The sequence below is a fragment of the Temnothorax americanus genome, unplaced genomic scaffold (genome assembly GCF_048541705.1).
Source record: "Temnothorax americanus isolate GAGA-0224 unplaced genomic scaffold, ASM4854170v1 Scaffold225, whole genome shotgun sequence".
In the NCBI taxonomy this organism is placed as follows: Eukaryota; Metazoa; Arthropoda; class Insecta; order Hymenoptera; family Formicidae; genus Temnothorax; species Temnothorax americanus.
In genome coordinates, this window is record NW_027509366.1 from 44,558 (window position 1) to 56,544 (window position 11,987).

An 11,987-nucleotide genomic window follows, 5' to 3' on the forward strand; every position below is an offset into this window, starting at 1 on the left:
TCCGATATTCCGTATACCGCGCCGCGTGCACCGGCACTACCGACCACTGTAACCTACCGCGTCCAGCTTGCGTGTAATACCGAATCTTGAATAAAGTGCATGTTACTGTCACATGGCAAATTGATTACTGTCTCTGGGCCTTTCATCGAACTCCCAATCCTGTGAACCAGTCCGCGTTCGATAAAGTCAGGCCGTTACAAAACAACGAGTAATAATCCATAATTTTGTTGCGTATCTAAAACTTTGCTTATCAAGTGTTAGAATTACATTGCTTGCAAAAACAATTCAGTCCTGGCATTGTGCCAACAATTCAAAAGTCAAGAACTAAATGAAAAAATATAAAAAGAAAAAAAATATAAAAAGTCCAGAACTAAAATAATGGGAAAATATAAAAGAAAAATATATAAAATATAAATTGACAAGTTTAAAACGTGATAAAGATTACAAATTGATAAAACTTACTAAATGATAAAAAATAATATAGAAAAAAAAGTATAAAATATAAACTTACAAGTTTGCGCATCATATGTAAAAACGATGGAAAATGTGGGAAAAGCATGTCAGCAGTCCACGGTTGACAAAGGCACACTGATCACGATCGACGTTAAATATTCTTTATTATTATATTATATGCCCCGGTTAAATTATCCGTATCTTTCTGTAGGTTAAAGTATCTAATTTTTCAAAATAAATCACACAATATCCGAATAAGGGTGCGTCCCCATGGAGAAAGAAATAGCGGAACGGAACAGTAACGGAAAAGCTATGGTGGGGGGTTAGCCAATGAGAGTAATTCCGTCTTAATTCCGTTCTGCTATTTCGTGGCCGGGATCCCCATGGCAAAAATTTTCCGGAACGGAACAATAAAGCCCCTTGCACAATGCCAGGCAACAGGGAATAGGAACAGGGAATAGAAATCAGAAATCATGTATAAATGCAGAATAAACAGTGACACATGCAATAGACACAGAGTTTCCGTCACGTTGGAAATTATGTGTCTATTGCCTATTGCCAACCAATCATAGCATTCGAATTTTTTAGGTTGTAATTAACGATTTTTTGGTTATTTTCTGTTCCTATTGCCTGTTGCCTGGCATTGTGCAAGAGGCTTTACGGAATACAATTCCACGCAATTCTACGCCATTGTCGCAAACCGGCAAACATAAGTCGCATAACCTGTACGCAACGTGTATTTTGTTATAATCGGTGGTAATTGTGCTTTAAAGACACTGAGAACTGCTGAGAACGTATAATATTTTAAATCTAAAGTACTTATATCAATTAATTCACACGACATGGTAAAGTATTCATTATATATGTATTTTATCTATCAACAAGGTGTATGTATAACAATAACTAATATATTTATATATTTTAATTTTTTTTAGGAACAATATAAGTGTGGTTTTGCAAATGGATATTAAAACATGACCAACTTGAACAGCATTTTTGCTTTGCGAACAATCTACATTCATTAGTGATGGATAATGAAAGAAGACTTTTCATAACAGGTAATAAAAAGTTCTAAAATTATATTGTTAATAAATTGTTTAAATTACTTTACTAATAAATTGTTATTGCAGGAAACGAAACTAACGAAACGAACGAAGATAATGTGCAAGATGAATATTGGCTGGATGAGAACTTCAGCGAAACTAACGAAGACAATGTGCAAGATAAAGATAGGCTGGATGAGGAACTCATCTCAGCTGTAAAAAACAGACCCGCGTTGTACGATAGTAGTTTGCCGGTGAAACAAAGAGGAAGAAAACAAAAAGATTGCTTGTTGAACGAAATCAGTGTACATTTAAAGGGTAAAATTATTTTGTTTATCTTTGCATTTTATCTATAAGCACTTTTATAGCACATTATTATGGTTACAAATTTTATATTGTAGGCTTATATACACCAAGTGAAGCGGAAAAGAGGTGGAATTACCTACGAGATTGTTATAGAAAAGCAAAAAGTGTATTCAAGAAACGACAAGCTGTGTTGCAAGGAAGTGGCACAGCCAGGATACTAAAATCCGAAACAATAATGCCGTCCTTTCGTCATTACAGTGAAATGACATTTTTAAATAATACCTTGGAACATCGGCAGTAAGTAAAATAATAATTGATCAGTTAACAATTGTTGATTACCATGGTTATATTGGAGATACATATGTTATAATGATTTCTTAATATTTATTTCAGAACTGTAACTTCTTTCAAAGCAGCAATTAACAATGAACAAACATCTACATCAAGAGCAAATATAGATGATGTGCAATCAAATATAAGCAACAATGATACTTTGGAGTGTGGATTATTGGAATCACTGAATATGGCAAAGATATGTTTATTTACTAAAGTAATAGAATGGAAAAAAAGTCTAATATTAAATTGCCATAAAGAAATTGAAAGAAAAAAATTAATTAAAGCCACTTAATATACAAATATTTAAAGAGAAGACAGAGAAAGGATGATTTACACAGATTTTGGGTGCGACCAATATTTAGTGAACAAAAAAGATATCAACAAGGGGACAGTGATAATTTAATCAAGGAGATGATCAATACTGATCCTGACAAATATTTTGAATTTTTTCGTATGAATATTGATGTATTTAATGAATTATTAGAGTTAATTGAGCCAAGTATCACAAAACTAGATGTCAGATCTCCAATATCAGCAACTACACGATTACAAATATGTTTACGATATTTGGTATCAGGCGATAGCATGCACTCAATTTCGTTTGCATTTCGCGTTGGACTGAACACAGTATCTAAGATTGTGTCTGAAACATGTCAGGCTATTTGAGATAATTTGAAAGATATAGTTTTTCCTGAAAATTCAGAAAATTTATGGCTACAAAGAGCAAAAGAGTTCGAAGAATTATTGGATTTTCCAAACTGCATTGGTGCCATTGACGGAAAACATGTTGTACTTCAGGTATAGAAAAAAATTGTGTTAATAATAAATATCAACAGTTGTATAACTTAATTTAAATATTAATAGTTTTTTGCTTTAAATTTTGTGTTTTTTACATTTTAGGGTCCACCTCATAGTGGGTCAACGTATTATAATTATAAAAATTCTCACAGCATTGTGCTTTTAGCAGTTGCAGATGCCAATTGCTGCTTTACAATCGTAGATATTGGTGCTGAAGGTAGACGAAGCGATGGAGGAATATTCCGTGATAGCACACTTGGGCATCAATTAGAAAATAATTAACGATTTAAAGTTACCGAAAGCAAGGTCAAGTTCAGAAAACGGTCCAACATTACCATATGTTTTAGTGGGAGATGCAGCTTTTGGTTTAACTTCGTATATGCTACGTCCATACCCTCAATCGTGCAATTTGAATATTATAAAAAGTATATTTAATTACCGATTAAGTCATACTCGGAAAGTTGTTGAATGCACTTTCGATATTTGGACTGTGTTCGGGCGTCGCTTTCCGACGGTCGCCCTGAATCTGGATTCCGCTCAGAGTTGAGCGAGAAGCGTGGATAACGCGAGTTGTAAATTCGCGGGAGGAATGAGGATTAAAGCACTCGGAACACAGATTGCACAAAGAAATATATAGTCTTTATTTCAAGAACGGAAAAGACGCGAGGGGGAACAACGAATCGTGCGCCGCGGATTCGGAAATCTTCTGAGTTGTTCGTACTTTTCTGCCAGGTATCGCAAACGGAAATCTTGTCTCAGCTTCTCGCATCAAAGCCTCTCGCGGAGCGGAGATCTTGTACGCGTCGAACGGAAATCTTGAGCGCGCGGCAGAAGAACGATCGCGAGCGGAGCACGATCGGAAGTTTTCGGACCCCTCGCTAAGTAGTACACTTAATGAAAGAATATAAGTAACTTTGATCCGCACTTTAAGACGAAGCGAACGAGTAGCGATTCAAGCAGCGATTTAAGAGGGAGAGAGCCGTGCTGTCTTTAGACGAGGATTGATACGCGACGACTTTCGGCTATGAGTTCGGGCCCACGACTTGAGGCTAGGAATCCTCAGCAACGACTTGAGGCTAGGAATCCTCAGCAACGACTTGAGGCTAGGAATCCTCAGCAACGACTTGAGGCTAGGAATCCTCAGCAACGATTTGAGGCTAGGAATCCTCAGCAACGACTGAATGTCCGGCGAGCGAATTCGCCGTTTACTCAAGAGGGTTGTTTTTCAGGAACGAACGCGCGATGAGAGCTGAATCGCTATTCGTCCGTATGGTCACATCACGCGTCACAACAGCCGTTTCCGTGCTTCGACAAATAAGGGAGCACTCTCGTAACGCGTGATCGCGATCGATGGGCTTCGAGGGCGCGGGGATCGCGGGGAACGTATGTTTCGCACAAGTTCGACAGAGCTCGAACCACATAAACATCGGTATTTCTCGATGTTAAATATAATAATGTTTTCGAGCCGATGTTTCGCGTAGGAAAGTTCAACGGATCTCGAACAGACTGGCAGATGGAGAATTTTTCGAAGGCCTCTTATAACAAATGTTGATAATGCAATTTTGATTGTTCAATCAACTGTCTCTTTACACAATTTCTTGATGATGAAAGATCTAAATCTTTCTATAAAAAACAGATCATATTCTGTAAATATTCCTTTATTAAGAAAATTGATTTCGAAAAGGAAAAAGTTTCAAAAAGGATATCTAGATAATCTGCCGGAACTAAATTCTGCTTTGTATAGATATATTTATAAATTGAACTTTTATTATAACTCAGAGCTTGTCCAACTTAATACAGCTTGAATATCTTTCTGATAATAAAATGTATGACTTGTTATATATAAGAGAGAGAGAGAAGACTCAATACAAAACAAAAATTATATAAATGGGAAACTTAGATGGTGGCGCTGGTAGTGCATTAAGGCGCCTACAATACACTGGTTGATTGGAGCGACATCAGACTGTTTTCAACACCTCCCCTCGCTCCAAGCCTAGTTTGGTCCTGCAATTTAAAAAGAGTTCCTTTCCAAAGGGTTTTGTCAGGCAATCAGCCACCTGTTCTGCAGATGGTATACCGATGAGTTCGATTCTTTTGTTCCATACACATTCGCGAAGATAGTGAAACTTCACGTCAATGTGCTTAGATCTCTTGGTTTCTGGATTACGAGAGACGTATATACAACCTTGGTTGTCCTCGTAAATCCCTACAGGCAGCATTGGATCAATCTTCAAGTCAACCAGTACTTTGATGAACCAGGAAGCTTCCATGGCTGAAGCGGCGGCAGACATTTATTCTGCCTCAGTGGTAGAGCATGTAACGATTGGTTGCTTCTTGCTACACCACATGACAGTATTTCCGTATACTTGAAATAGGAAACCGCTGGTGGACTTCCTGTCGTCCAAGTCGTTAGCCCAATCCGAATCGGCATAACCAATCAGGGGCCTTTTAGTAGAGCGTTTGTACACCAGTTTTATATTCACAGTGCCTTTCAGATATCGCAGCACTCGCTTTAGATGTGCGAAGTGCTCATCAGTGGCAGCGTCTTGGTACCTATTCAAGTACCCAACAGCAAAACATAAGTCAGGTCTGGTACCTAACATCAAATACATGAGGCTTCCAAATAATTCCTTGTATGGGAGTTCAGTAACATCAGCGTCGTCATTTCGCCTCAGTTTACAGTTCATTTCCATTGGGGTACTCATGGGATTACATTCCTTCATGCCAAACCGTTCCAGTATTCGTAGCAAGTATTCGGATTGGTCAATGGTCAGTACGCCCTTCTCATTGTCGATAGTTACCGTCATTCCCATAAACGTCTTCACCACTCCGAGGTTCTTCATCCGGAATTTTTCTGATAATCTCCGTTTGACTAAGTTTATGACGTTTGAGTTGTTGCCACATAAGAGCATGTCATCTACATATAGTACAAGATAGATGATTGTAAGGCCAATTACCAACACGTAGAGACAATAATCAGATTCGGAGCGCACAAAACCCAGAGTCAGGATGAATTAATGAAACCGATTGTTCCAGCACCTGGGGCTTTGCTTCAGGCCATATAATGACTTAATCAATTTCAGAACATAACCATCAGGTACCGGTACTCCATCAGGTGGCTTCAGGTAAACAGTTTTTTCTAGATGTCCGTGTAGAGAAGCTGTCTTCACATCCAGATGACAAAACTCAAACCCGCGTTGTATGCCGACAGCAAATAACAGTCGGATTGTGCACAATCGAGCTACCGGTGAATACGTTTCAAAATAATTAATACCGGCCTTTTGCATGTAACCTTTAGCTACAAGTCGTGCTTTAGGTTTCCTTTCACCGTCCTCGAAAGTCTTTAGTTTAAAAATCCAACGAGAGCCAATTAACTGGATGTTATTAGGCTTCTTAACAACAGACCAGGTGCCATTTTCAACCAGTGAATTCAGTTCCTCTTGAATTGCTGCGCGCCACTCTGCTTTGTCGTGTCTATAGGCGACATCCTTAAAATCCTTAGGTACATCGTCTAGCAGGTCACTCGCGTGATAAGCTATGTGTCCTTCAAAATCATCAAGGACAAATTCTTTATATCTTATAGGCATTTTTGAAATACGTTGCGGGCGACCAGTCGAGGATTCAGCAGGAGTAGCATCAGGAGTTGCAAATTCATCATCTGTTTCACTTTCTGGAGGCTTCTTAGGAATTTCAAAGTCACTCGTCTTCTTCAGCGACATCCTTGCATTCTTGTTGACTGCGGTTGGCGGTGTCTTAGGAGACTCTGGAGTACTCAGTGTCGGCGGTGTCTTAACAGGAGTTTGCGGACGTATAGGCGCATCATTCTCTATTTCGTCTTCTTCGTCGACTTCAATTACATCACCTACATGGCTTTCATCGGATTTGACGTCACGAGAATAAATCATTTGCGAGTGTCAGGATTCCAAAGACGATAACCATTTGAACCATAGCCCAACCATAATGCATGTTACTGTGTTGTCATCAAACTTAGTACGTCTCTCTTTTGGCACCAAAGCATAAGCGTAACAACCAAACACCTTCAGCTTCGATAGGTCTGGCTTGTGACCATACCAAGCTTTATATGGAGTTTTATTTGGAACTGCTTCAGTAGGCGTGCGATTTGTCAGGTAAGTGGCAACCAGAACAGCTTTGCCCCATAGTTCCTTAGGAGCCTTGGCTTCGATTAACATTGACTTGGCACGTTCCATCAGAGTTCGGTTCATTCTCTCTGAAACTCCATTTAATTCCGGTGTATAAGGTGTAGTGTATTCTAATGTTACGCCTTCCGACTTGCATAAAGTTTTCATTTCATTTGAGCAATACTCACCGCCATTATCACAGCGCAATCGAGAAATTTTATAACCAAAATGAGCTTCTGCCATGGACTTGTATTCCTTAAAGCGATCGATGACTTCACTCTTGTTTCTCAGCAGGTAAGTAGCAGTCATGTGTGTGAGATCGTCGATAAATGTGCAAAAATATCTTCTGTCATCATGACTGGCAACGTTTGACGGTCCAAAAATGTCAGAGTGCACCAAAGCAAGTGGTCTCTTAGTCCGGACTCTTGTATTATTAAACGGCAATTTGGTTTGTTTTGCCTTAACACAGCTTTCGCAGAAATCTAGATCATCAAACTTGCAATCGATACCATTTGCCATCTTCTTTGTGATCAGCTTGCACATATTTTGATGTTCCAGATGACCGAGTCTTTTGTGCCACAGCATGGTTACTTCGTTCTTGCAATGAACAGTAGTATTTGCAATTGTTTGAATAAGGTTTTATTTAATATGGTACACCGTTTCGAGAACGTACACAACTTATGGAACGCGCGACTTGAACGTGTTAACGTGTTAACGTTACGACGACTATATAAAAACTGAAAACAAAACTATACTAGACGCGCGCGCTGCAACAGGCAACAGCCAAGCGGAGACAGAGAGAGATAGCATGTGTTGCCAACCTAGACATTACAAAACTTCTAGTCATTCTACAGGCAGGGCGGACAACTTACAATTTAAAGCGTTTTTCCGTTCTATCTCAACACTTCCCCTAAAAACTTTAAATTAAAAAAAAAATAATCGCAACAACTAAACATTAGCTCGTATAAACCTAATATATAAGAACTCTGTACTTAGTGTCCAATATCCACAATGCCTAACATTTCACGTAGACGCTCATATTGCACACGCGGAATCGGCTTGGTTAAAATGTCAGCTACCTGATTGCTACCAGACACATGTTCAATATTTAGTTGTTTCTTTTGATAACATTCGCGTACAAAGTGAAAACGCACTTCTATATGTTTAGAACGCCTGTGAAAAATAGGATTCTTTGCAAGCTTTATAGCACTAGCATTATCAACTAAAAGTACAGGCTCCTTTTTCAAGGGCGAAATCTCATTAAATAACCGTGTTAACCATACAGTGTCCTTTGCTGCTTCACTAGAAGCAATATATTCCGCTTCAGTGGTTGAAAGGGATACACAGTCTTGTCGTCTACTCGCCCAAACAATTGCTCCTCCACTGTATTTGAGAACGATTCCGCTGACCGATCTTCGAGTTGTTGTGTCACTAGCGAAGTCTGCATCACTATATGCCTCAAGCTCACCAGTCTTCCCGGCGACGTCGTAACGGATTCCTAGACCAACTGTACCTTTGATGTATTTAAAGATTCGTTTGGTCATCTCCCAATGCTTCAGTCTCGGGTTTTCCATATACTGTGATACATGATTCACAGCGTATGCAATATCAGGTCGGGTTGCGACAGCCAGATACAGTAGACATCCTACGGCTTCTCTATATGGAACATCAGTTAACTCATCACCAGCTTCCTCTGTCAGCTGACACTTTTCTATTGGTATGGAAACAGGGTTTGCATCTTCCATGTTGAACCTTCTAATTATCGATGCTGCATACGCCTTTTGGTTGATAAAAATAGAGCCATTTTCCTGACGACTGATCATCATGTTCAGAAATGAACCAAGGGGTTCTATAGTTATCTTAAATATGCCTTCCAGATTGCTTAGAAGTTCACTGATGATAGTTTTACTTGTTGCAGCCACCAGTCCGTCATCAACATATAAGACAAGATTTATCTTCTCATTACCAGATTGTTTGTAGAACATACATGGATCAGCTGAACTTTGCTTAAATCCAAATTTGGTCATGGCTTCCTTGAATCGATCGTTCCAACGTCTGGGTGACTGTTTCAAACCGTACAAGCTTTTAAGAAGCTTGCAGACACGATCAGTACCGTCTTCATAACCTTCGGGCTGATCCATATAGATGTCTTCCTCAATCTCACCATTCAAGAATGCAGTCTTTACGTCGAATTGTGCTAGATCCAAGTTTTCATTAGCCGCAATACTTAGCACTGTTCGAATCGTATCAAACCGGGCAACAGGACTAAACGTTTCGTTATAGTCGATTCCTTCCCGTTGACTAAAGCCTCTAACAACGAGCCTAGCCTTATAGCGACTAATTTTTCCTTCAGCGTTGTGCTTGACACGGTAAATCCATCGATTTGAAATCGTTTTACGACCAGCCGGCAATTCAACCAATGACCAAGTTGAATTTTCTTCCAACGAAGCCATTTCCTCTTCCATGGCCTTCTTCCAGTGTTGCTTATCTGAGGAGTTAAGAGCTTGCACAAAGTTTTCAGGTTCATCTATTTCAGCGAGCATTGACTCAACCAGTCGACGAGGTGGTTTCAACGTAGCTCTATCACGTAGCTCACGCTGAATCAGCTTCGGAGTTTCCACTGGTTTATCCTTTTCATGAAGGTCTTCAGATGATGTATCTTCAGTTGAAGAGTTCGATGATGCGCCTTTTTCATCTTTTATCTCTTCACTTGTAGAATTTTGTTGATCTGAGATCCAAGCAAGTGTCTTTCCTGGATGTTCCGGTTCAAATACAACATCCCTACTGCGAATAATTTGATTGATGGACTTCAACCAAATTCTATAACCTTCAATATTATCCGAATAGCCAACTAAAATGCCAGGCTGAGATTTTGAGTCCCACTTCTTACGTCGTTCCTTCGGCACATGAACATAACATGGCGTTCCAAAAACGTGAAGATTTTTCAAGTGTACACTCTTTCCTGTAAACAGTTCATATGGGGTCTTGTCCAGAACACGACTCGGTCCGGTTCGATTGAGGATGTACACGGCTACGTTGACAGCTTCCGCCCATAAGAACTTCGGCAAATCCTTGGATAATAGCATCGTACGAGCGAGTTCAACCACAGTTCGATTGGTACGCTCAGCACACCCATTTTGTTCTGGGGTATAAGGGTTTGAGATTGCTTGTGTGACGCCACTCGATTTTAACAGCTTCCGGACTGCTTCATTGTCAAATTCCAAGCCTCCGTCGCATTGAAAGGTTTTCACTGATCTTCCGCATTGATTCCTCACGACTTGCAACATTTCATTGATCTTTTCAACAGTTTCAGACTTCTTTTTCAGGAAGTAAACGATGCGTAGCCTTGAATAGTCACACGTAAAACACACAAAGTATCTTGACCCACCAAGTGACGCTGTTTCCATGGGACCACATAGATCGGCATGAATAACTTCACCAGGTAATTCAGCACGCTGTTGACGTAGTTGAAAACTGTTTCGATGTTGCTTCCCCTCAATGCAGGAACCACAAAACTGATTATCGTCGTAAAAGTCAATCTGATTTTTCACGAGAAACTTCTTTACATGATTTTTATTCTGATGACCGAGGCGTTCGTGCCATATGTGTAGAGAGTCTTTTGATGTCAAGTTAACCTCTTTTATGCATGCCTTTTCAGGCAGTCTCACACGAATTACCATCTTGAACAACTGGCTGACACGCACTCCTCGAGCTTTAATAATACCGTCTTTTACGAACTCACAACCGTCCTTCGAAGAATTGAACTTCATGCCCTTGTCCAAAACTGAGATTACCGAAAATAGATTTCGACGAGCAGCTGGCACAAACAACACATTTTCCATTTGTCCTGGCAACCACTTTCCGTCAACTAGAGTTTCAATCTTGATTGTTCCTTTTCCTAGGGCATCCATTGTAGTTTTATTTCCAATGTAGATCTTCGCTGGTGTATTAAAATAGTCAAACGATGCAAACAAGTCACTTCTGTTTGTCACGTGATCCGTTGCACCGGAATCCACTATCCACGAATCATTGTCGAGCTCAGCTGTCAAGGTTTCGCAAACAAAAGCTTCTTCTTTAGAATCACTATCTTGCGTTTTCTTTTGTTTCCTAGGGCAGTTCTGACGAAAGTGCCCCTTCTCTCCGCAATTGTAGCACTTATAATTCTGCTTGCTTTTCTCTTTATCATTAGGCTTTGACTCACTTGATTGTTGTGACTGTCCTTTCTTAGCGTTACCACTATTATTTCCGCGATTGTGTCTTTTAGATTTGCTTGCCACCAGTGCAGCCATTTGTTCCTGCTTTCCGACTCGAATCTTCCGGCGTGCGTCGTCAGAGGTTAATACTTCGAGTAAATTACCGAACGTTTGCTGATTCTCTGCTCTTGCCCACCATGCCTGACGAAGACTCTCATATTCCTCTGGCAATGTATCCAGCAACTTAACCGTTAGCGATAATTCATCCGGCTTTACATTTAATTGCTGCATGCGTAGAATTAGTCCCTCGAATTTGGCAATGTGAGTCACCATGTCATTCGACGGATCCATATTGAAATTGAAAAATTCCGATTGGTCAGTATGCGAGGCTTGTTTCGTCTGTTGTTCATAAATTGTGTGTAACTTCAGCCACATATCCCGCGCAGTCACACATGAAACCAGAAGCGCCATTACTTTCGTATCCAGCGTCTTGACTATAATTTGACTCGCGGCACGATCGGCTTTGTCCCACGTTTTGAGACCTTCTCGATACTGATCCTGTTGCTGAGTTGTCGCGTCCGCCGACAGCAGATTCGGTTTTAGAATTTCACCGATGCATACTTCGTATGCATTTTCCGTTCCACGTAGTAAATTCCGCACAGCGAACTTCCAGACGTTCCAATTATCCGCACCACGCAGCTTCTCGATTCCTTGATATT

At 40.1% G+C, this 11,987-nt stretch overlaps 2 pseudogenes across 1 annotated transcript; one reads left to right on the forward strand and one right to left on the reverse strand.

The window, feature by feature from the left end:
- Positions 1–537: 537 nt before the first annotated feature.
- On the forward strand, positions 538–4,554 carry LOC143898234 (uncharacterized; annotated as a pseudogene). Its single transcript, XR_013257145.1, has 7 exons — positions 538–928; positions 1,042–1,298; positions 1,389–1,511; positions 1,584–1,814; positions 1,898–2,099; positions 2,196–2,936; positions 3,039–4,554. The product of XR_013257145.1 is annotated as an uncharacterized LOC143898234 (transcript).
- A 673-nt stretch (positions 4,555–5,227) lies between these two features.
- LOC143898245 (uncharacterized) lies at positions 5,228–5,848 on the reverse strand (annotated as a pseudogene).
- Positions 5,849–11,987: the final 6,139 nt, after the last annotated feature.